Source organism: Canis aureus, chromosome 6, assembly GCF_053574225.1.
Source record: "Canis aureus isolate CA01 chromosome 6, VMU_Caureus_v.1.0, whole genome shotgun sequence".
Taxonomy (NCBI): Eukaryota; Metazoa; Chordata; class Mammalia; order Carnivora; family Canidae; genus Canis; species Canis aureus.
Window position 1 is genome coordinate 13,699,330 of NC_135616.1, and position 22,716 is coordinate 13,722,045.

Consider the following 22,716-nt stretch of genomic DNA (forward strand, 5'->3'; position numbering starts at 1 on the left):
AACTTCTCCTCAGTGACTGCTGCGTTCCTTCCTTCACTGCCCCTAACCTTCTCCAACTTTATTCTCCTCGGAAAATTGCTTTTCACCTTAGAAGCTCCTAGGTCATGCAAATATGTGCTTACTTCTAGGTCTGAGCTGGAGATCATTGACAAACACAAAGACTATGCTACTTTTTTTTACAGCACAATCAACTAATTGAAGATATTTAATGAGCATATGCTAGATTTTTCAACATTGATGACTCGGTCAGCCATGTGAGGAATACAAATGAAACATGAAGCAAGGAACTTGGCCTCAAGAAACATGCAATCTGGTTGTGGAGGAAAGATGAACACATGTAAGATCATCAAAGAACTATACAAAATTCTTATATAGCTGTTTAGAGGAAAACAGCATTCATCCTTGTAATAGCTACCTCTGGTTGTGACTTTTGATTCACATGACTCCTGGATAGGCTGGCAGCAAGGCCTGAAAATTCTAGTTGAATACAGGGAGATCTATGTATTGTCTATACCAAACTACATTTAAAGTGGAGGGCCCCAAATCTAAATTTCTGAAAGCCACCTTTTTTTCACCTGCAAAATAAATCTCTAGCTGAGAAAGATCCTTTTCTCCAACTAGTCCTCTGGCAGAGCAGGGCCTATTTGACCAATATTTTAATCACTAAATAGGCATCTTTCATGCAGTCCAGTAATTTAACCAAGAAGCAATGTTACGACAAAGAGTTGATGGCTAGCTGGAGCTTGTTTTATAGCAATAGTCTGGCTGACATACTATGCACATTAGTCACGGATTCTGACTTAAATTCTCTCCAGAGACAACACAGACACAGGGAAGACCAAAGGGGAAAGGTGAACAGTTATTAAGAATATCTGACTGCCAGAAACACAATCAGAGTCTTTTCTGGACATTTGCTGTCAGTAGAAGATGAGGAGTCTAGATTTCAGTCCAAATTTCTATTGTGTATTATCAGAAACAAGAGTGCAAAGTTCCAGGAAATTCTTTAGCCTGACCCATCAAAATAATAGCCTTTATATTTTGACACTTTTTTTGCATTTGAAAAACAAATGAGTGTCTTCAACTTATGTGTAAAAGCTTACTCAGAATAATACAATGTTCAGATTTTAGATACCCGGATGGATTTTTATCAAGTGGGCAAAATTCTGAATGCTTTGTATACCTCTGGTTATTCAGGAAAAGGTACGTGTAAAAAGAGACTCCAAATATATGTCAGCCATATATATCTATGAGTTTAGCTTCTCATCCTTTCTCTCTTAGAAGTTTAGCTTCATTATATTTAGTGACTGTTAATAGACTGTCCATTATGTGCAAGAGAGTGTGCTGGGTGCTAAAATCTTGAAGAAACTCAGAATTCAACTAGGAGAGTATAAGTGAAGAGAATTATAATATCAGGAATAAGTACTAAATAAACACCAAGAAGCTGCTAGTCAGGATCAGGGAAGTCAGTGACATAACAGGCGAAGAAGAGGGAGCTAACATTCTAAGCAGATGGAGTGAGCGCCGGCCTGGAACGGGCCATGTAGGGCACTTCTATGAGTGGTAAATGTTTTGGCTCAAGTTGGGATGGCCAGCGTGGGAGATGAAGCAGGAAAAAATGATTGAGACCGGATCAGTGGGGTGCAGTGAAGGTGATGTTTGCATTAAAATCCATCCAAAAGTGTCTGTAAGGAAAAGGTAGCCATTGTGTGACTGCAGAAGAGAGTAAAGTTCAAATATGTGCTCTGGGAAGATAATTTTGATGGCAGCATGAGTAGGGAGGTAATGAGGGAGGAAGTATCTGAGATAAGGATTTGATTTTGACCATCCATTGCATCACACTTGGCAGGAGGTGGTGGCAGCCTGAGCTGATCAGGACAGTGCAAAGACCTATCCTGAGGAAGAGTGGCCAGGAGAGGTCTTGTGGAAGGAGAATGGGCCATACATGGCTACTCAGACAATATAGAAACATGGGTGATAGAAACATAGACACCAAGCCAGATCTGGTGCAAGGTTGATTATGAAAGCAGGCCAGCTCCCATCATGCAGATTTGTCATAAAAACACCATGTACCATACCACATTTATCTTTCCTGAGTCATTATCAGCCATTATTGGTTTGTATTTTTAAAAATATCTGTGATTTTAAAGACTGTGTATCTTCTTTTATTTCTTGCATTTTCAAATGATGCTTTGAACTACTTTTCAGTTGTTGGCATATCCTTTCACAGTTTTCATTATCAGTGGAAAGCATATATTCTAATAATTCATATTCCTTTTTCTCAGCCAAGAGAATGGCTTAATGATTTATGGACAATATTTTAGTGATGTCATATTAGTAGTAGTAATGATGATGGCCTCCTATATTGGTGTACTGACTCCCTCTTGGCATGTGAGTTTGATTTCTGTGGTAGATTTTGCAGGGTACTTAACTTTCCTTTCTTCTCTTTCTCTCACAATTGTATTTAGGAGATTATAGGGGAAAGGAGAGAAAATGAGTGGGAAAAATCAGAGAGGGAGACAGAAATGAGAGACTCCTAACTCTGAGAAATAAACAAGGGGTGGTGGAAGGGGAGGTGGGCGGGGGAATGGGGTGACTAGGTGACAGGCACTGAGGGGGGCACTTGCCGGGATGAGCACTGGGTGTTATACTATATGTTGGCAAATCGAACTCAAATAAAAAAATACATACAACAAAAAAGATTACAACCTGCCACAGGCTGATCTCTTCTCCAGCCTTTTAATAAACAGGGCAGACCTAGATTCAGGAGGTGACCAGAACAAACCTCTGAAGCCTTCTGTTGTCTTCTGTCCATGGTGACTCAGAGCTGATTGGCTTCGGGGTTGAGCAATAACTTGATGTCAGGGCCTCAGGCCTCCTAGGGATGCCAGAATCTTGTAAGAATCCAGTTGTTCAGTTACTACAGGAGTCTCAGAAAAAACTGGTAGCAGCACTCCAATAACCTTCAGATTATATTAAGTTTCTTGAGCCCATACCAGTCTTGCCTTAAATGAAAGCCCCAAATAACCTTGGTTGGTGTAGGAAACCAAGGGACAGCCTTTCTAAAGTGCTGAATTTTCAAGTGCAAGGAAGTAGGTGCTTTCTTTGGAGGTAGCAAAATGGACAGTGAGTATGTGGTCATTTAAATGATATGACTTGGTCCTTTTTTTCCTTATAGGAAAAAAAAGCAAGTTCAGACTTACATAAATGCTGTCACTTTTTATTTTCAGCCACCTATTGATGTGATTCAGCCTGTTGAGATTTGTTTAAAGGACTATCAGAGGTAAACATTCAATCTAGAAATAACCCAGAGAAGTTACACAGAATTAACATTAAATTTGAGCCTGATCTGAGTACAGTCAGTTCTGCTATCATGCAACATACTGCCTTTCTAAAAACCACTGACCTACGCAAAATCATGTGATAAAAACCACAGGCCAATGGGAAAAGTGAGGTATGGAAAATGGGCACAGCACTCAAAGACTTCACTAACATATTTTTTTAAAAAAATAAGATTCTACAAAAAGGTTAGCACAGTTTTATATATGTAAAAGAAGCATGTTAAGAAATGTATAAATACAGCAGTAAACATGGCACTTTATATTGAAGTTTGCCTGAGGAGGTAGATACTGGAAGGGTTGTAGCTTGTGAGTTTTTGTGAAGGGGTAGAAGGGAGGTTATCTGATATCAGATGGAAAGTTCTAACACCAGATAGATGTAGATGAGCGTGGCTTACAACACACGGTGAACTAAGGTAGCTGGGAGGTGTTTAAAGTGTGTGTGTATGTGTGTGTGTGCATGCACGTGTACACACATTTTGTGTATTCTAGAATGGTTCAGTTTTGCTGGATGAAATTTTCTACATTCACTTAGTGTTTGTCACAGAAGGAATTGTGTATTAGCAAAGAAGTGAAATTCATATTATACTCAAATTGTTTTCTTATACATCAAATGGTTTGGAAAGAGGTTGTATTTTCAGAGTAGCAATATAGCAGAATTGGCTATAATTTTACCCCTTAACTTCTGTGTAAGGACACTGAGACCCAGCCAGGCTAAATGATATTTTCATAGCCAGATGAGTGGTTGAAACCAGGCTCCCATTTTAGTAGGTATATCCACATGCTCTGTTGCTTCTTTTGCCATATTTTATAAACTCTTGCTGTTATTATTTTTATTGCCAGTGATTATTTTAGTACTAGTTTTAATGTAGATGCCAGCACTTAACACAGTATCTGGAACTGAATAAATATTTGTTAGTAAATGAATGAATAATAATGAAGTTAATGAATGGACATAATCAAGTCCAGGTTCACTGTGGAAACATTTCCAGACCTGAGTGTAGAGGGACAAATTAGAGAAGATACATGTTTAGAGTTAAGGATGGCAGTACATGTAAAGTCTTCAAGGTTTCTTAGATTGGTTTGGATTTTAGTAAAGTTATTAAGAGTATAGGCTTGTGACCAACCACAGGCAAGTTATTTAATCTCCCTAGATAATACTGGTATCTGCCTCATTGGGTATCTGTAATTGATGGATAAGATCATATATATAAACTCATAGGACAATGCCTGGTATATGGCAGTGGTTCAATAAGTGTTATCAATTACTAACATCACTACTACTGCTATTGGTGCTGCTTTTCTAGCATACCCCCCTGTATGTTGGATGGAACCAAGGGCCAGTGAATGTGAGAGAAGCCCTGGTACTTCTCCTGAGCTGTGGTCTGGTTTTCCCAATACTCACTGGAGATCTCCAACCCAGATGTGCAGTAGGATGTCACACTCAACACATCCAAAGTCAAATTCATTACTTTGCTCCCAGTATGCTCCTCCTCATGAGTTCCTACTTCATTAATTTACCCAAGGTAGACACCTCAGTGGTCCTTTACTCTCTCCTTCCTCCTCCACATTCCATGGGTCATTCATTCATTTAATTATGATTTTATTGAACACCAACTGTGTGTAAGGAACTTTCCAAAGTGCCTCAAGAAATAAACATGAACAAGGCATGATTCTTGTCCTGAAGAATCTTCAGTATATTATGAGATGAGATGCAAAGTATGAAGTGCCCTATCCAAATCCTACATAGTAGGCCAGCCAAGATAAAATGTGTTGACCAGCTCTAAGAGGCCACATGATGTGATCATGGTTCCTAAATGTTGCCAACCACTTGAATACAAAGTGGATAGCCATTTACATGCAAAGATAATGAAAAGTATCATTATGAGATCATTCCACATTTTAAAAAATTTGGCCCTTTGGGTTAACAAAACATTTTTGTTTTGTCAGGATAACTAGTTTCATTTTTCATTCTCCATTTTGGATCCATTTTGGATCCAAAGATGGATCCAATCCAAAGATCCTTTAGATTCTTTCACATGACGATGACTATACAGTAAAAGTTTCCCCTCTTTTTTAGAATATTCAATTTTTTAGTTGGATTTGTGTCTGTATGATAATTGTTTTTCATGGTGATATGAAGGTAGGTTGAAACTAGTTTAAAGTTGACTATTTAAAAGTTTTTTTTTTTAGGGCGGCCCGGGGAGCTCAGTGGTTTAGTGCCGTCTTTAACCCAGGGCATGATCCTGGAGACCCGGGATCGAGTCCCACATCGGGCTCCCTGCATGGAGCCCGCTTCTCCCTCTGCCTGTGTCTCTGCCTCTCTCTCTCTCTCTCTCTCTCTCTCTCTCATGAATAAATAAATTAAATTAATTTTTTTAATTTAAAGTTTTAAATTTAAATTAAAAAATTAAAATTTCTACTTTTAATATACTCACTTGGATTCATAAATTTAGCTTAGTCCGTTTATACTCATATTCTTAGCACTTTTGTCTGTACAAATAAAACCTCTAAGATGTTTCAGATGTAACATAAGTGAAAGGGAACATTGTCTTTCAAATATGCTATAAATAGTATCTTCATTAGTAAATAGGTAGTTAGAAAAGAGCTCTGGACAAGTACAAGTTTTCAAAATAGGGATAGTTAACAAGCAGAGTTATCTAGGTCCAGAATGTGTAGTTTTCCAAAGGATTTATTTATTGAGCAACTTCTATGTGCCAGGCTGTTCTAGGAGCTGGGGATACAGCAGGGAGCAAAGCAGAGCCAGCTTGGAGGCAGTTTACATTCTACTGGGAAGGACAGAAAATAAATTAATAGACAATAAACCTGTAATGGCAGATAGTGATAAGAGCTGTGAAATAAAATAAGGGCAGGAAGGGCAGCGGCACTCAAGTTGGAGCTGGAAGCCCATGCTGGGGCTGGAGTTTCCCGGGGATGGGAGCACGGAGCACCCGGCGGAGGACGGCTTCACCCAGCTCGCCCAGCTCACTGCCAGGGCGGCCGGCAGGTGGGGAAACAGCAGGCTGGACGGTCCTCGTTGGGGGGGTTTGGAGACACGTGGACACGGACCCGACGGAGGCTCAGTCAGCCAAGAGGCCAATTTTCCCACTCCCCACTGGCCAGGGATTCCTGGGCGGGAAGGAAGAAAGGAGGAAGATCCCAGGCCCAGCTAATAGACACATGTCATTCAAAGAGAACTGGACGAAGAGAGTTACTCCCATCCTAGAACATTCGAGACTTCAGGTCCGCTTTACCTTGAAATTGAGGAATGTAGAAATCAGGACCTGTAAAGAAACGAAAGATGTCTGTGCTCTGACAGAAGCAGTTAGTCCTGTGTAAGCCTTTCTTCTTGGGTTTCCAGTGGAGGAGGCACTTGCCCTCGTTAGGTGGGATGACCTCTCTCTAGAGTCTCTTGAAATTACAGATGTGAAGCCTGTCAAGGGAGACCACCTGTCCAGGGCAATAGGAAGAATCTCTGGCAAAGGAGAAACAACCAAATTTGCCATAAGAAAATGTGACACAGACACAGATAGTTTTGGCTGATGTGAAAGTTCACAACGTTGGCTCTTTCTAAAGCATCAGGATGGCAAGAACTGCCATTTGCAACCTCATCCTGGGAAATCCTCCATCACAGCTTTATGGCAGTATTCGAGCAGTGCTTAGCAGTGCAGCAGATCAGTTCTGATTTCAAGGTAAAATCAAGATGTTTTACCTTGAGACCCTAGAGAAAAAGACATTGCCCTCCCACACATGGTCACAAGAAACCATGTGAAGAACTTTTCCATTTCTTTAAGCCTCCATCGCTTCTTTAGAAGCATCAACACAAAGTAAAAATTTGATAGTAATCACATCCAGCAACTTTGAGGATAATTTCCATATCTAAATTTAGTGCCATTATTATACATTAATTCTAGTTTATCACTTTATTTGTTTTTTTATGTAGGCTCCATGCCCAATGTGGGGCTTGAACTCATGACCCTGAGATCAAGAGTTGCATGCTGGCTGAGCCAGCCAGGCACCATCATGTCATTTTAAATAAAAGATTTGCATCTTTTATAATTCTCTTATTATTCTCTTATCATATAATTCTCTTATCAGGGAGATTTTTTTTTGCTTAAACAGTCCTTTATGAGTTTATAAATTTATATATGTATAATTTTTTATAAATTTGTAATCATTTCTTCTCTATGGAGTGTAGTTAAAAGAATCATCTCACCAAAAAAAAAAAAAAAATGCAATGAGGATAAGTGAGTAAAGGGTGCTAGATTAGATAGATGGAGTGGTGGGGGAATCTCTCATAGATTGTAGGGCTTCTTCCAATTTGGTTGTTTATTGAGATTTCATTATTCACATAGGCCTGGATTTAGATTTTCACATAGACATCGACCATCACGCAGTCCTACCTTCCCTTTCACTCTGGTGCAGATTCTTTACTGGCCTGTGTTAGTAAGGTATTGTATAAGAAAATAGCTTGCATTGTTTAGTATCACATTGGCCAAGTATAGAGGTTGTCTGGTGTGGTACACATTGATCTGACAATTGTTTAACTACTTTGAAATCTGTATCCTTATACTAGTGGGGAGATAAAATGCTTTCATTAAAAAAACACAGACACACAAAGCAGATGGTCAACTAACAGCATTTTGATGTGAGCAAACTTTTAGTCTCAAATTCTGTGACTTCACAATCTCAGAGGGATTTTCCTTCTTACTGTGAAGGAAAAAAATCACTCCCCACTGCATTTTAAAGAATTAAAAATCACACTTGTGTGTTAAGAATATTCACTTTGGCCTGTTAAAAAAATTATGAATGCCCTCAGAAAGGGGGCTTTTATGACCTTTTACATTTTTAAAGTAAAGCCTTCCATCTGGTTAAGAAATATCTTTTAAAAAATTCCTTTACTGTGTTTGTGTTTCCTAGTAAATGTTATATTCATTCCTTAGAAAATTTGCTCAGGGGCGAGTTCATTTTGGCCTGATGTAATTTAATCCAAAGGGAGAAAAACATTAAGTTAATGAAATCTTAATGGAAAGCCATTTATATATAGTTTAGTGTCTTAATTACTGTTCTCCCAAATTATATTGGCTTATAATGTTTAAGTCAAGTCTCAAAAAAGACATAGTTTTTAGTTACCTAACTAAATGCAATGCTGATTCATTTGGAGAATAATTAAAGTAATTCCTTTTAAATGAGCTCCTACAGAAATGTATCTATACATATCAGTTGAATATAATTTCTAATCAACCACTTTCTTAGCCATAATAACAGATTACTGAGCAATCATGGCATGTGTTCTGACCATTTGGTTAGTTACCCAGTTAGCAGCCTGAAGTAACCAATTACTTAGCACTATTTTTCACAAAAAGATCTGATTTCTGGGATGCCTGAGTGCTCAGCAGTTGAGTGTCTGCCTTCAGCTCAGGGTATGATCCCAGGGTCCTGGGATTGAGTCCCACATCGGGCTCCCTTTGAGGAGCTTGCTTCTCCCTCTGCCTGTGTCTCTGCCTCTCTTTCTGTGACTCTCATGAATAAATAAATAAAATCTTAAAAAAAAAAAAAAAGACCTGATTTCTGTATTCTCTGAAAATGGGAGATAACACAGAATCCTATGAAAATCAACATTTTTTTTTTTTTGCTATCATTTAACTTGATCTGGAGAGAGATGAAAAAGTATAGATTTTTATTGCTTAGGTTTTTAAATTTTATTTTTGAAATTCAAGACAAGATTTCTAATAATTCTTTATAGTTTCCTAATGTAAAGTTTGCAAACTACATGTCCAGTAAAGAATTAATATCCAAAATGCACAAGAACCCTATCCAACTCAATAGTAAAAAACCCAACTCAAGTAAAAATATTTTCTTCCATTCCAGAGTTTCTTTTTCATTTTTTGATGATTTCTTTTGCTGTGCAGAAGCTTTTTAGTTTGATGTAGTCCTACTTACTCATATTTACTTTTCTTGCCTTTGCTTTTGGTGTCAAATCCAATCATTACTAAGACCTCTTCCAGGGGTCTTATGGCTTCAGGTCTTATGTTCTTTAATCCAATTTGAGTTTATTTCTGTATATGGTGTAAGATAAGGTTTCAGTTTCATTCTTTTGCATGTGGCTGTCCAGTTTTCCCAAAGCCATTTATTAAAGACACTGTTTTTTTCCAATTGTGTATTCTTGGCTCCTTTGTTATATATTCACCATATAATTGTGGGTTTATTTCTAGGCCCTCTTTTCTGTTCCTCTGATCAATGTGGCTGTTTTTATGCCAATACCATACAATTTTGATGACTATGGCTTTATAACATAGTTTAAAATCAAGGAGCTCATGATGCCTCTAGCTTTGTTCTTTCTGAAGATTCCTTTGGCTACTCAGGGTCTTTTGTGGTTCCATACAGATTTTGTATTGCTTGCTCTGTTTCTGTGAAAATGCCTTTGGAACTTTGATGAGGATTGCATTGACTCTGTAACAGATTGCTTTGGGTAGTAGGGGCATTTTAACAATATTCTTTCAATCTATGAACACAGAATATCTTTCTATTTATTTGTGTCATCTTCAGTTTATCATTAATGTCTTACAGTTTTCAGTGTACAGGTCTTTCACCTCCTTGGTTAGATTTATTTCTAGGTTGTTTTATTCTTTGTGATACAGTTTTTTTTTTTTTTTTTTCTTTGTGATACAGTTTTTTGTTTTATTTTGTTTTTTGTTTTGTTTTGTGATGCAGTTTTAAGTGGGATTGTTCTCTCTTTCTCTCTCTGTGACTATCATAGATAAATAAAAATTAAAAAAAAATAAAAATAAAAAAAAAGGGATCCCTGGGTGGCGCAGCGGTTTGGCGCCTGCCTTTGGCCCAGGGCGCGATCCTGGAGACCCGGGATCGAATCCCACGTCGGGCTCCCGGTGCATGGAGCCTGCTTCTCCCTCTGCCTATGTCTCTGCCTCTCTCTCTTTCTCTCTCTGTGACTATCATAGATAAATAAAAATTAAAAAAAAATAAGTGGGATTGTTTTCTTAATTTTTTTCTGATAATTAATTGTTAATGCATAGAATTGCAACTGATTTTTGTATATTGATTTTGTATCCTGCAACTACTACATTTATTGATTAGTTCTAACCATTTTTTTTTTGGTGTAGTCTTTAGGGTTTTCTATATATGGTATCATTTCATCTGCAAATAGAGACAATTTTATTTCTCTCTTTACAATTTCGATGTGTTTTTAAAGAATTCTTTTAGTTTAATTTTTTTCCTTCCACCATTCTGTCTCACTCTAAAATGAACATAAACTCTATGGGAGCAAAGACTTTCTCTGTTTTAATCCAGTACATAGAACAAGGCATAATCCATGGCAAACATTCAGTCAATATTTTTTGGGAAAATGTCATTAAGTAGGACCTCCATGAGGGCAAATAACAGTTTGTGTAGAATCATGCATTTTTAAAAGATGATAATTTAATGCCAAAGACAACTTTGTATTCATTGTCTTTGTTAGCTTTGTGGGCTAACACAAGGAAAAATCAGTAGCAGTGGCCTTGGAGAGAAGTGATTCCCTCTCTACTGACTGTGGGACCTTGAGCAAGTTATCTAATCTCTCTAAACCCCTGTCTTCTTATCTAGAAAACAGAGATAATGAGTGCCTGCCTTGTGGTGGTTGTGAGAATTAAATGTATGTAAAGCCTTTAGTAAGTAAAGGCTTCTAGTAAGTGCTCAAGAAATGTTGCTGTTGTTAAAGGATAATTATTTTAAAAAGGAAAATCATGACTCTCATACAAATGTCAAATGAACATTCGCCAAAGGATTTATTTAACATATTCATTAATGAGAGAATCAGTGAGACATGCACATGAATTTTGTCCACTGGAAGTACATACAATTGATTTCCCTGTCTTTGTGGAAGAAGCCAGTTTTGCACCTACTAACCCAATTCTGGTTGCCTACATATGTGTCTGCCCTTTGGATTCTCCTTTGAACTGGTTGTAACATCTTACTGATTCTCTTGCAAGTTGTAAAGTGGCTCAAAGACCACAAAATGTACAAAGATCTCATAGGATCAGGTAACCCGGATGACTGCATTATGCAATAATGCCTCGTTTTCTGCTGAGATCACCCATTATCATTCTGATTCATTTCAGACTTTTTCACAATTATTTTCTGCACAGTTTTTATTACTTCTAGTTCCTTTTTTGCATCCTAGGAATATAGTAAGGACCAGTAAGATAATGGACACCAAAACTTGCCATATAAGCTATGTATATTTTGCACATAGTGGTTAGAATATGAAAGAGATCAATGAAGTCAACCTGCATTTTAGTCCTGCCTCTAGTACTTTCTGTGTAATCTTGAGCAAGCCATGTAACACATCTGTGCCTCTCTTTCCTTAGCTATAAGTTAGTGCATTTAAGATTCACTGTACATGGTTATTGTGACAATTAGATGAGGTTCTATCTGGGAAAGTACTTTGGAAAATTAAAAATGCTGTGTCAAGATGGGATGTGATTATATGATTGCTCTCAGGCTAAATTGGTTCATTTTTCTTTAAGAAGATACCATAGAATAAGAGATGGAGTGGTGAGTTCTTAAACTCACCAGGTCATTATTATTGCAAGTTGTAAATCACATGTAGTCTTTAACTCAGTAACAAAGATTTATGGCACTACTGTTGATCCAACAACACTTCTCCAATGTGCACCCACATGTCCTGATGGCTCCAGAGAGAAGTCATGGTGCCAGGAATGGTAATGTTGATGACCATGGGGGCCATGTGTCCCTAATTAAACCTGTAAGGATGGTATTTTACTCTCCTCAACCTCTTCCCCCATTGCTGTCATCCTAGAGTCTCCCCTGGTTAGCCTGTAAAAAGAGATTCATTTAACCAGCCTGTAGAGACTCTCAGGAATTTGCAGGAATTGCAAAGGAAAGTCTTTGGCCCAGCACACTCCTTTCCTGGCCCAGTTCTGGGTTTTGTAATTGAGAAGGGATAAGGAGGGTTTGGAGTGAGTCCAGGATCTGACACCGAAAGCATTGAGAGGACGTAAATGAGCCCTGGGTGGAGGGGCCTGGACTGGTTAGCCTGGGAAGGAGCCGGTTGAGGCATGACTCTGAGTGTGGACAAATAGCAGCCTTACTACTGTGCCTGGGACAGGAGAGAATATAACTTCGGTGACAGCTGGAAGGGTTATGGTTATGGACACTGAAGAGCCATTTGCCTAAGTTGGTAAATGCTGTGCATACATGTATGAAAGTTCAATCAAGTTCTTTATAGAGATTTTGAAGAATAAGAATGAATCTCTCTTAATCTGAAATATTACAGATCATGCCCTCCCAGAGGCAGAGGCTTGATTCAGATCTGAAAAAGGGAAAAAAACAGACAAGGACACCACACCTACATTGTTTACTATGACCAACAGAGCCAGGTGAAGGTAGGAAAGAGATTGAGTAACTGAGCAGGCCTTCCTGTTTATCTGCCCTTCCCTGTGCCTGTGAGGGGGACCCCAGCATTTGTGACAGCATTTCTCATACATACTTCTCCTTAGACTGAGCTCCTCAAAGGCAGAGCCTTGGTTTTTGTCCCTGAGTCCCCAGTCCTTGGCACAAGACCTGACACGTAGTAGGGCTGAGGAAATATTTGTTGAATGAGAGCATTGCTGGATGATTCCTTTGACAGACCGAGGCCAAGTTAACAGAAACCTCAATGCCAGACACATCGACAGAAACCCCATTTAAAAGCCAGTTGAGCAGCCCAATCTTTGGGCTTGAGTGCTATTGAACTGTTCATCATAAAATAAGTAGGGAAGCCTGAGTCTGAATTTCAGTATTCGTAGTGGGACTATTTTCAGCTTTCTCAGAGACAGCATCTGTAAATAATCAGCAGAAGCCTTTTATAAAACAACATAGAAAAAACCTCAAAGACTATTCTAAGGCTGCAACATTTAAACAAGATTTTTAACCCATGGGGACGCCAAGATCAACATGGAGCTTCCTGCACATAAAAGCCTGGAATTTCATAGCAGTGTGGGGGCAAAAGCTATGATTGCATTTCCCCCTTTCTAAATTATATACTGCTTAGTGTTAATGTGATTGGAGGGCTGAGACAGAGACGTGCCCGTGGGTTACATAAGTCCCACTGCACCTTCCAACCCTGCTGCAGTACAGCATCCATGGTGACAGTGGTTGGGGGGAGTCACCAGGCTGACTGGACTGAGAAGGCAAAAAGTCACTGGTAGGTCATGCCATGATTTAAGTACTTGATATAATTTATAACTGGGCTTTTACTCTACATAGAAAAATGATCAGGGAACATTTGTTGTGTAATTTTTTCTCTCAGTAGAAGATGTTCTTAAAACTTAGTGGCAGCTATAAAAGTCCATCTGTAGCACATTCCAAAATCACTTTCTTTTCCTTCCTAACTGGAAAGAGGAGCAAGAAATCAAATGAACTCTAGCCCTCTCAACCTGCATAATTGTCTCCTAAGGAGGGGAGACAGGTCTCTTAGGTCATTTTCCCTGTCCCTGAATCAGGGACCACATTCTGACTGGACCAACCTCAGTTATAAACAACTGAAAAACAGAGTTCTCCTAAACCATCACATCCTTATTATTGCACCAGCCCTGGGCGTGTGTGACCAGTAAGATATTAAATCTGCCCAAAGTTTCTCAAGTTACCTGAAACGTTACTTCTTAATTTAAGGCTCTTCTGGGGAGACATGCACTAAATAAGCAGTTGCCATGTCTTGTCACCTGGAAGGCTAATATTTGGACAACTATCATAACACTTGACACCCAGTACAATTAAGTAACTATTTATAACCAAAAGGATTTTTGAGGTTATTTTCTTAAAAAATAAGAACTTTATTTGGGAAAATAGTGCATATGTTCATTTTAATTCTGTGTATTCTGGACTTCACGATAAGGCTACATCTTCATTTTTTGTACTCCTAGTTGGCACAGTGTTTGGAAGATGGTCTAGACCCAATAAATATTTTTTGAATCAGTGAGTGAGAAGAATATTTACAGAGCAAAAGCCTCTAGGCTTATTCACTATGAGTTCAGTGGTATCTTCTTTCTGCAAACTCTGAGAGATTTATGTAAACAAAAAGATCAGAGTGGGAATTTTAAAAGAATATTTATTATAATTTTTAATAATATGTACTTTTTAAGCTCATGAATACCATATCTAAAATTGTGCAAGAACACACATATACCCCAACACTTCCATGGGTACATGCGTAGAATGTGATGCACAGACTGGGTGCATGTATATTTACATATCTATGGATTTTTTAAAAGATTATTTATTTATTTATTCATGAGAGACACAGGCAGAAACATAGGCAGAGGGAGAAGCAGGCTCCTTGCAGGAAGCCTGACTCTGGATTTGATCCTAGGACCCTGGGATCATGTCCTGAGCCAAAGGCAGGCACTCAACCACTGAGCCACCCAGGTGCCCCCATATCTATGGATATTTTTTTTTGAAGATATGGAAGATATAGTTAACAGTAGTTATCTCTAAAAAGGGAGTAAATTCGGGAAAGATAAAGGGTACTCCTACATTTTACCTTATATATTTCTCATTTTTTAATTCTTATAATGAGTATACATTTGTATATCTCAATTCTTAACACACGATCTGGCACTTAGCAAACATTAAGTCAGCAGTGTTAAACACACACATAGGTGAATCAACGAATGGGGTGGCGTGAAAGTTATACTCAAACATTTGACTCTGAGAGTTAAGAGTGGAATGATAATGAGGAAATTGAACTGAAGACTTAGGAAAAAGAGAACATAATCTGAGTCTATCACTGGAAGAAGCCATCAGAAATAAAGGAATAGTTTTGGGTTGCCATTGATAAACATATTTTCCAATTTTGAAAACACGACAGTCCCAAATTAGCTACCCACTTTAGCAAATAACATAGTATTATGTAGGGTAACATAGTATTACACCTAATCGTATGTGTTCCTATGGGTTTATCTACTGCCTGAACAAAGGCCAGTGGCCTGGCAAGAAGACCACTAACCCTGGTGACCTGCTAACCTGACAGGGCTAGACAGGCATGACGGTGTGAAAGGCCTTGAGACTCAACAGCCCTGCTCAGGCAAGAGCTGTTTTGCTGGATCAACTAAAGAACTAATGAGAACATACTGGGAGGAAGACAGCAATCCAGGAGCTCCGACATAGTCATTTGGCCTGTCCTGGGGCTCGATGTCCAGAAACTGACATGACAAGTGAGAACCTGTAACCCCGATCCAGCTGGCATGACCCAAATGCGTGAAGCCCTTTGCCCCTCACCTAGGAAATGAGTTGGCAATATTTAAAAATGCTGGGATGGCAGCTTGGAGTGTATTTGAAGAAGGTGGTAGAAAGATCCCAATGGCAGGAATGTCTAGATAAGATTACCATCAGCAGTCAGTTGTTGGAATCACTTAAGTATTTTGATCAAATGAAGAAAGTGCCACTCAGTTTCAGTCTGGGTGGCAGGGAGTCCTCTTAAATGTGGCTACAGCACAGACGTTCTGTGCATTACTCACGCTGTGAAGTACGTGATTTAAGCCACTGACTTCCTAAATTAAAGGCATGAAAAGGCAGACATGTAATTCTTTTAATTACACCTCCAAATTTCTCTTACATTCCTTTGAGTTTGCCTCCTGTTTGTCCATGTTTACCTCCCGCTTCATCAACCTACCAGCAGAAGTGAGCAATGGTGAAATCTGTGAAAGAATAAAAGACCCCAGTTAACTTTTTTACACGATAAAAAAATGAAAGAAAGCACTGTTTTTAGAAGTTGGGAAGATATGAAATCTGATTTCTGCTGGTAGTAGAGAGAATAGAATATGGTGGAACTGAGACAGGTTTAAGCACTTTTTTGCCATTTGCTGTCTACTAACATGGGTTATTAATAAAACATATTTGGCTTGTATCACCAGACAAGAGAGTTCAACTTTATCTTGTATTTCTAGTAAAGTATATCCTTTTAACCTTAATGTGTAGTTTTCATAACTCAGCAGTAGAGGTAGGCTTCATTTTCAGAAGATATGTAGCCTTGAACAACTTAAAGGTTTGTACACTTTTTATTTCATTATTTTTATTTTATTTTATTTTATTATTATTTTTTTTTATTTATTTTATTTTAAGACAGAACAAGTGAGAGAGGGGAGCAGAGGAAGAGGAAGAGAGAGAATCTCAAGTAGGCTCCCCACTGAGTGCAGAGCTCCATGCTGGGTTCAATCTCATGACCTGGGATCATGACCTCAGCTGAAATCAAGAGTCAAACACTCAACCAACTGAGTCACCTGGGTACCCCTGTGTACAGTTTTTAAAATTATGCAACCATTGAGATATTTTATTTATAGGAGCTAATTGAGGGGATCCCTGGGTGGCTCAGTGGTTTAGTGCCTGCCTTCGGCCCAGAACATGATCCTAGAGTCCCGGGATCAAGCCTCATGTCAGGCTCCCTGTGTGGAGCCTGTTTCTCCCTCTGCCTGTGTCTCTGCCCCCCCCTCCCTTCTTTCTCTCTCTCTCTGTCTCTGTCTCTCATGAATAAGTAAATAAAGTCTTTTTTTTTTTTTTTAAAGGGAGCTAATTGAAATAAGTACTTAAAAAGCCATGTAACTTTTTTTCTGCTAGATGACACAAGAAACTGAATTTCAGAATTAAGCAGCTGAGTTTCTCAGCTGGAAGGTGGCATGACTGACTTATCCTTCTCTTACCATCACGGTTTCTGGTTGGTTTTTTAACTACAGTGGGAGATGTGTGGACCCATCTGCATTCCCAGGCCAGGCCTCACTGACATCATTCACCTGTCAGAAGGTTGCTAGGTCTTGGTACAGAGAAAAGCCTCTCTCTAATTCTGTAGGCATTGAACTTGTGTAACCTCATCCGTCCCAAATTTCCCCCCCCCCCCCCCCCGGTACACTTGACCTCAGCTAAGTCTTTGAACACATAACCCTTTGAGTGATGTTCTAAGAATGTCCGTGTTGGATATGGCATGGTAAAATAAGGCCAGAGCCTTTACTGGGGTTTCTGAGGGAAAGGAAAGACAGGACAGGATAAATAGGATTGGCTGGTTGGAATAAATTCCAAGGGATTTGGATGAGAGAGATGGTCTAGTTGCCTGGTACCTGGCCCTGGGGTGATTAAGGCAGAGGAATATTGTGTCCTGGGTGAACAACAGATAGAGGAAGTCTGGTTCTGGATTTTGGTTAGTTTGCATATCAAAGACATGCTCCCAGCTGGCCCTTTGCTATCTCCAAGAATTGACTGGCTCCAGGAGGGTCAATCTCTCTTCAGCTAGAAATGAAAATGTCAAAACACTGGGGCACCTCGGTGGCTCAGTGGTTGAGCGTCTGCTTTTGGCTCAGGTCACGCCTGCTTCTCCCTCTGCCTATGCTTTGTCTCTCTCTGTGTCTCTCATGAGTAAATAAAATCTTTTTAAAAAATGTTAAAATATCATAATGTACAGAAAATAAAAGATACAAACAATACAAATGAGTTTAACGTAATTTGTCTGAATCTTTAGTTACCTTTTGTGGAGTTGCACAACTGTTTGCCAAATAAGTTCTAAAGTGGTTTGCCTTTAGTGGTCTGCATGATTTTGAATGAATGGTGCAGTATTAATACAGTCCCAAGTTACTGGCCAATATCAAGTTTAACCTTGACCTTGGTGGGCAATCCATAGCCCTCTTCCCCTCACCCAAAAAGTTTTTGAGAGTTTTATTAGACTTTTAGACCTTTTTTTCTATTGGATTTCTGTAGAAGAGATTTAGCCTACATAGATTTTGTTGCTTTACAAAACTTAATGAGGCTTTTCCCCTTTTCAGTGTACTTGGAAATACTGAGGAATCATCCAGTTTGCTATAATTTCTCAGTCACCCACTGGCAGCTAGCCATAGGAAAATGTTTTCCTGTTCTAGGACTAAAGCAACTGTGAGGCTGGAATTTCATTTTAGTGACATACACATTCATAAATTACCATCAAATATTTTATCATTTCATATTTGGATGATTTTCCAGTTACCAATTGCTGTAAAGCAAACCACTCCAAAGCTTAGTGGCAGAAAGCAATTTATTATTCTTGTATCTCTGATCTGTGGGTCCAGGATTGGGTACGGCTTGCCTCTGCAGCACCATCCTGGGGTTTCAGCTGGGATGACAGGAATGGCTGGGAACTAGAAGACTTGGGGGTGGCCAGGCAGCTCTCTATCTCCTCAGATGGTCTCCCCAAGTGACTCCCATGAGCTTCCTCACAGAGCGGCAGCCTCAGGGTAATCTTCCTGTATGGTAGCTCAGCGCTCCAAGAGTCAGAAAGTAGAAGCTGCTGGTCTAAGGCTTAGCCTGGAAATTGGCATGGCACAGCATTCCTTCTACCATATTGGTTAAGTTGGTTCAGGGACACCCACACCCACTCTGCAGGTTACAGGGGAGAGGACAGAGACTTCACCTCTCAGTTGGAGGAATAGTAAAGAATCTGTGGTTATCTCTAATCTCCCACATGGCATTTTGCATATCTACAAAAAGGAGATTATTTTTATCTCTGTACCTGCCTGAAAAAGGTAGATATTCAACTGTAGCCTCATTTCAGAGTTCTTTCTCTATGAAGATTGTTGATCTTTTGATGGAAACATTTTTTACTTCAAACTCAAATTATGATTTGGTAATCATACAAGGTATATGCAGTGTGTAATAGGATATTGAAATGTACATCCTTGTACTTATTGAATATTTTCCAAAGAATTTTAAGATATATCATTTGATTCCTGCATCCGTGCTTGGGTGGTATTATCTTCATTTTGTAGATGAGGAAGCAGAGGCTCTGAATGCCTAAGTGTCCCAAATCACATAGCTGCTTCACGGTAGCGGAGGCAGGACCAGCATTAGGTTAGCTGTATGCTTTTCACTGATGGCTTCTTTGAATTCCTTAATATAGTAGGAGTAAGCCAAAGGCTGTAATAAGGACTTTTCATAAATTTTATAATTTTGGGTGTTGATTTCCTGAAATGAAGGAAAGATCTTTTGCTTCAGGCAAATACTTGGTATTTGCATGGCTCTTACACTTACCAAATATTTTCGTACTATCTTCTTGATTCCACATGCTGGTCTCATGAGAGGTATTGTTAATAGCACCATTTTTCAGATGAGGAAACAGAAGTACAGGGAGGTTAAGTAAACTGCTTGTGGCTGACTGACAAGCTGGTGCCCAAGCCCAGAACTTTAACCTCTGAATCCTGTCATTTCTGCTTCTAGGATCCTCACTTCCTGTATACCCATACACCTGGTTTCTTGGCCTTTGAAGGCTTAGAACAGCATACAAATGGCTTAGTTGTGTAGAGCAGGACGAGGCTCTTCAGGAACAAAAATGAAGGCCTCAGAGGACTGAATAATCCAGAGTGGTTAGAGAAAGGCACAAAGTTCAGGGGCAGTGCCGGCATCATTAGAGGAAGTGGGGAACACTCTAATCGCAGGCAGTTTCCACTTTGACTGTTTCCAGGAAAAGCTAATACTGTTATGTTTTCTCCCGAGGCATGTGAAATCAGTTGCTATAGTAATGACCAGTGTTTCTTGGAATTTGCTGACAGCAACAGGCCTTAGGAGTACAATTTCTCTGTTAATCATGCTTCTGATGCTGATAGTAATGAACTTGGCTCCAGCGTCTCAGCCCCTCTACCATGTCCGTTTCCCTCCATGATCTCCTCCTGGCCAGAAGGAAGGGCAAGACAGGTCTCTGGTCATGTCACTAGATAGACAGGTTGTCAATAGCCTTGGGAACATGCTTCAGTTGTGGCTGTGTTCTAGGGTAGGAGAGACAGGTTGACGGTGGGGAAGACAAGGGGGAGTTTGGAACCCATGTCTGAGCCTATCTTGGTAAATGTTTGGGTAGATACATATAGCCCAGACATCTGTAGATGTCATAGAGACTAAGAAATAAATTATTTCATTATTTTTTCAGCTGACACAACATTAACAAACATTTCCATTTTTCCACTTAGATGTAAGCAATATTTCTGACTCTTGGCTGTACCTACAAGACACATTTCCTAGTTCCACATTCCTTCCCTACTGACCTAGTGGCCCTCTTTCTCTCAAGCTTCTACTTGCTTTGGGATCTCTATGGTACCTACTCCCTCTTCCTGGTGATCTTGGTATGACTGGCTCCTTGTCATTCAGACCTCAGCTTAATAATCACCTCCTGACTCCTTTTGAAATTATTATTATTTTAGTTTTTTTTAAAAGGTGTAACTGACATATGACATTATATTAGTTACAGATGTACAACTTAATGATTTGATATTTGTATACATTGGGAAATGATCACTGCAAATGAGATGGTTTACATCCATCACCTTATATAGTCAAAAACATGTTTTTTTCTTGTGATGAGAACTTTTTAGATTTACTCTCAGCAGCTTTCAAATATGCAATACACTATTGTTAACTATAGTCACTGGCCTGTGCATTACATGCCCATGATGTATTCATTTTATAACTAGAATTTTATTATTTTGACAACCTTTACCCATTTCTCCCACCTCCACTCCCTGCCTCTGGCTTTACTTGACTCTCTGATTCTATGAGCTTGATTTTTTTGTTGTTTAGATTCTATAAGTAAGTAAGATCATATGGTATTTATCTTTCTCTGACTTACTAAGCATAATGCACTCAAGGCCCATCCATGTTGCAAATGGTAAGGTTCATTCTTTTTTATGGCTGAATAATAATATATATGTGTGTATATGTATATGCAAACTATCCACAAATAGAATTTCTGGATCATATGGTAGTTCTATTTTTAATTTCTTAAGGAAACTCCATACTGTTTTCCATAGTGGCTGCACCAATTTACATTCCCACCAACAGTGCACAAGGGTCCCTTTTCTCCACACCCTCGTCAACACTTGTTATTTCTTGTCTTTCTGATAATAGCCTTTTTAATAGATGTGAGGTGTTTTATCTTATTGCAGTTTTGATTTATATTTTCTTTTTAAAAAGATTTTCCTGTTTATTTAAGATGGGGCGGGGGGGAGGGAGAGGGAGAAGCAGGCTCTCTGCTGAGCAGGGAGTCCAATGTGGGTCTCAGTCCCAGGACCCTGGAATCATGTCCTGAGCTGAAGGCAGACGTTTCACCAAATGAGCCACCCAGGCACTCCTGATTTGTATTTTCTTGATGGTATCTGCTGGCCATCTGTTTATCTTCTTGGGGAAAATATCTATTTAGATCCTCTGCCTGTTTTTTTAATCAGATTTTTTTTTGAGTTTTTTTGTTTGTTTTGCTATTGAGTTGTGTGAGTTCTTTATATATTTTGGATATTAACACCTTTTCAGACATATGATCTGCAGATACTTTCTCCCATTCCATAGGTTGCCTTTTTATTTCATTGATGGTTTCCCTCACTACGCAAAAAAGGCTTTTAGTTTGATGTAGTCCTACTTGTTTATTTTTACTTTTGGTGTCAGATTGAAAAAATCAAGACCTATGTCAAGGACCTTAACCTATGTTTTCTTCTAGGATTTTTATGGTTTCAGATCTTCTATTCAAGTCTTTAAAGGAGTTTGAGTTAATTTTTGTGTATGGTGTAAGTTACTGGTCCAGTTTCAGTCTTCTGTTCAGTTTGCCCAGTCATCCATCCATCCCAATTATTTATTGAAGAGACTGTCCATTCCCCATTATATATTCTTGGCTCCTTTGTCTAAATTGACCACATATGTACGGGTTTATTTCTGGTCTCTCTATTCTGTTGTATTGACCTATATGTCTATTTTATGTCAATACCATACTATTTTGATTACTGTGGCTTCATAATATAGTTTGAAATCAGGGTGCATGATGCCTCCAGCTTTGTTCTTCTTTCTCAAGATTGCTTTGGCTATTTGGGTCTTTTGTGGTTCCACACAAATTTTGGTGGTATTTGTTCTATTTCTGTGAAAAATATCATTGGAGTTATGATGGAAGATTGCACTGACTCTGTAGATTGCTTTGGGTAGGATAGACATTTTATCTATCTATTTATTTATTTTTCAGTATCGACATTTTAACAATATTAATTCTTCAGATCCATGAACATAGAATATTTTTCTATTTATGTCTTTTAATCTTTCATTAATACCTTAAAGTTTTCAGTGTATAGCTCTTTCATCTCCTTGGTTAAATTTATTCCTAAGCATTTTATTCTTTTTGATGCCATTGTAAATGTGATTGTTTTCTTAATTTTTTCTGATAGTTTGTTATTACTATTCTAGAAATGAAACAGATTTTTGAATATTGGTTTTGTATTCTGCAACTTTAATGTATTCATTCATTAGTTCTAACACTTTTTTGGTGGAATTTTTAGTGTTTTCTATATATAATATGTCATCTGCAAATAATGACAGTTTTCTTTTTCTTTTCCAACTTGGATCC

At 38.7% G+C, this 22,716-nt stretch overlaps 1 protein-coding gene and 1 pseudogene across 1 annotated transcript in view; both read left to right on the top strand.

Annotated features, from left to right (window-relative positions):
* The window catches only part of COLEC12 (collectin subfamily member 12), a 181,709-nt gene that overhangs the window by 62,337 nt on the left and 96,656 nt on the right, over positions 1 to 22,716 (top strand). The window lies entirely within an intron of this gene.
* On the top strand, positions 1,137 to 7,070 carry LOC144315305 (RNA-binding protein PNO1 pseudogene; annotated as a pseudogene).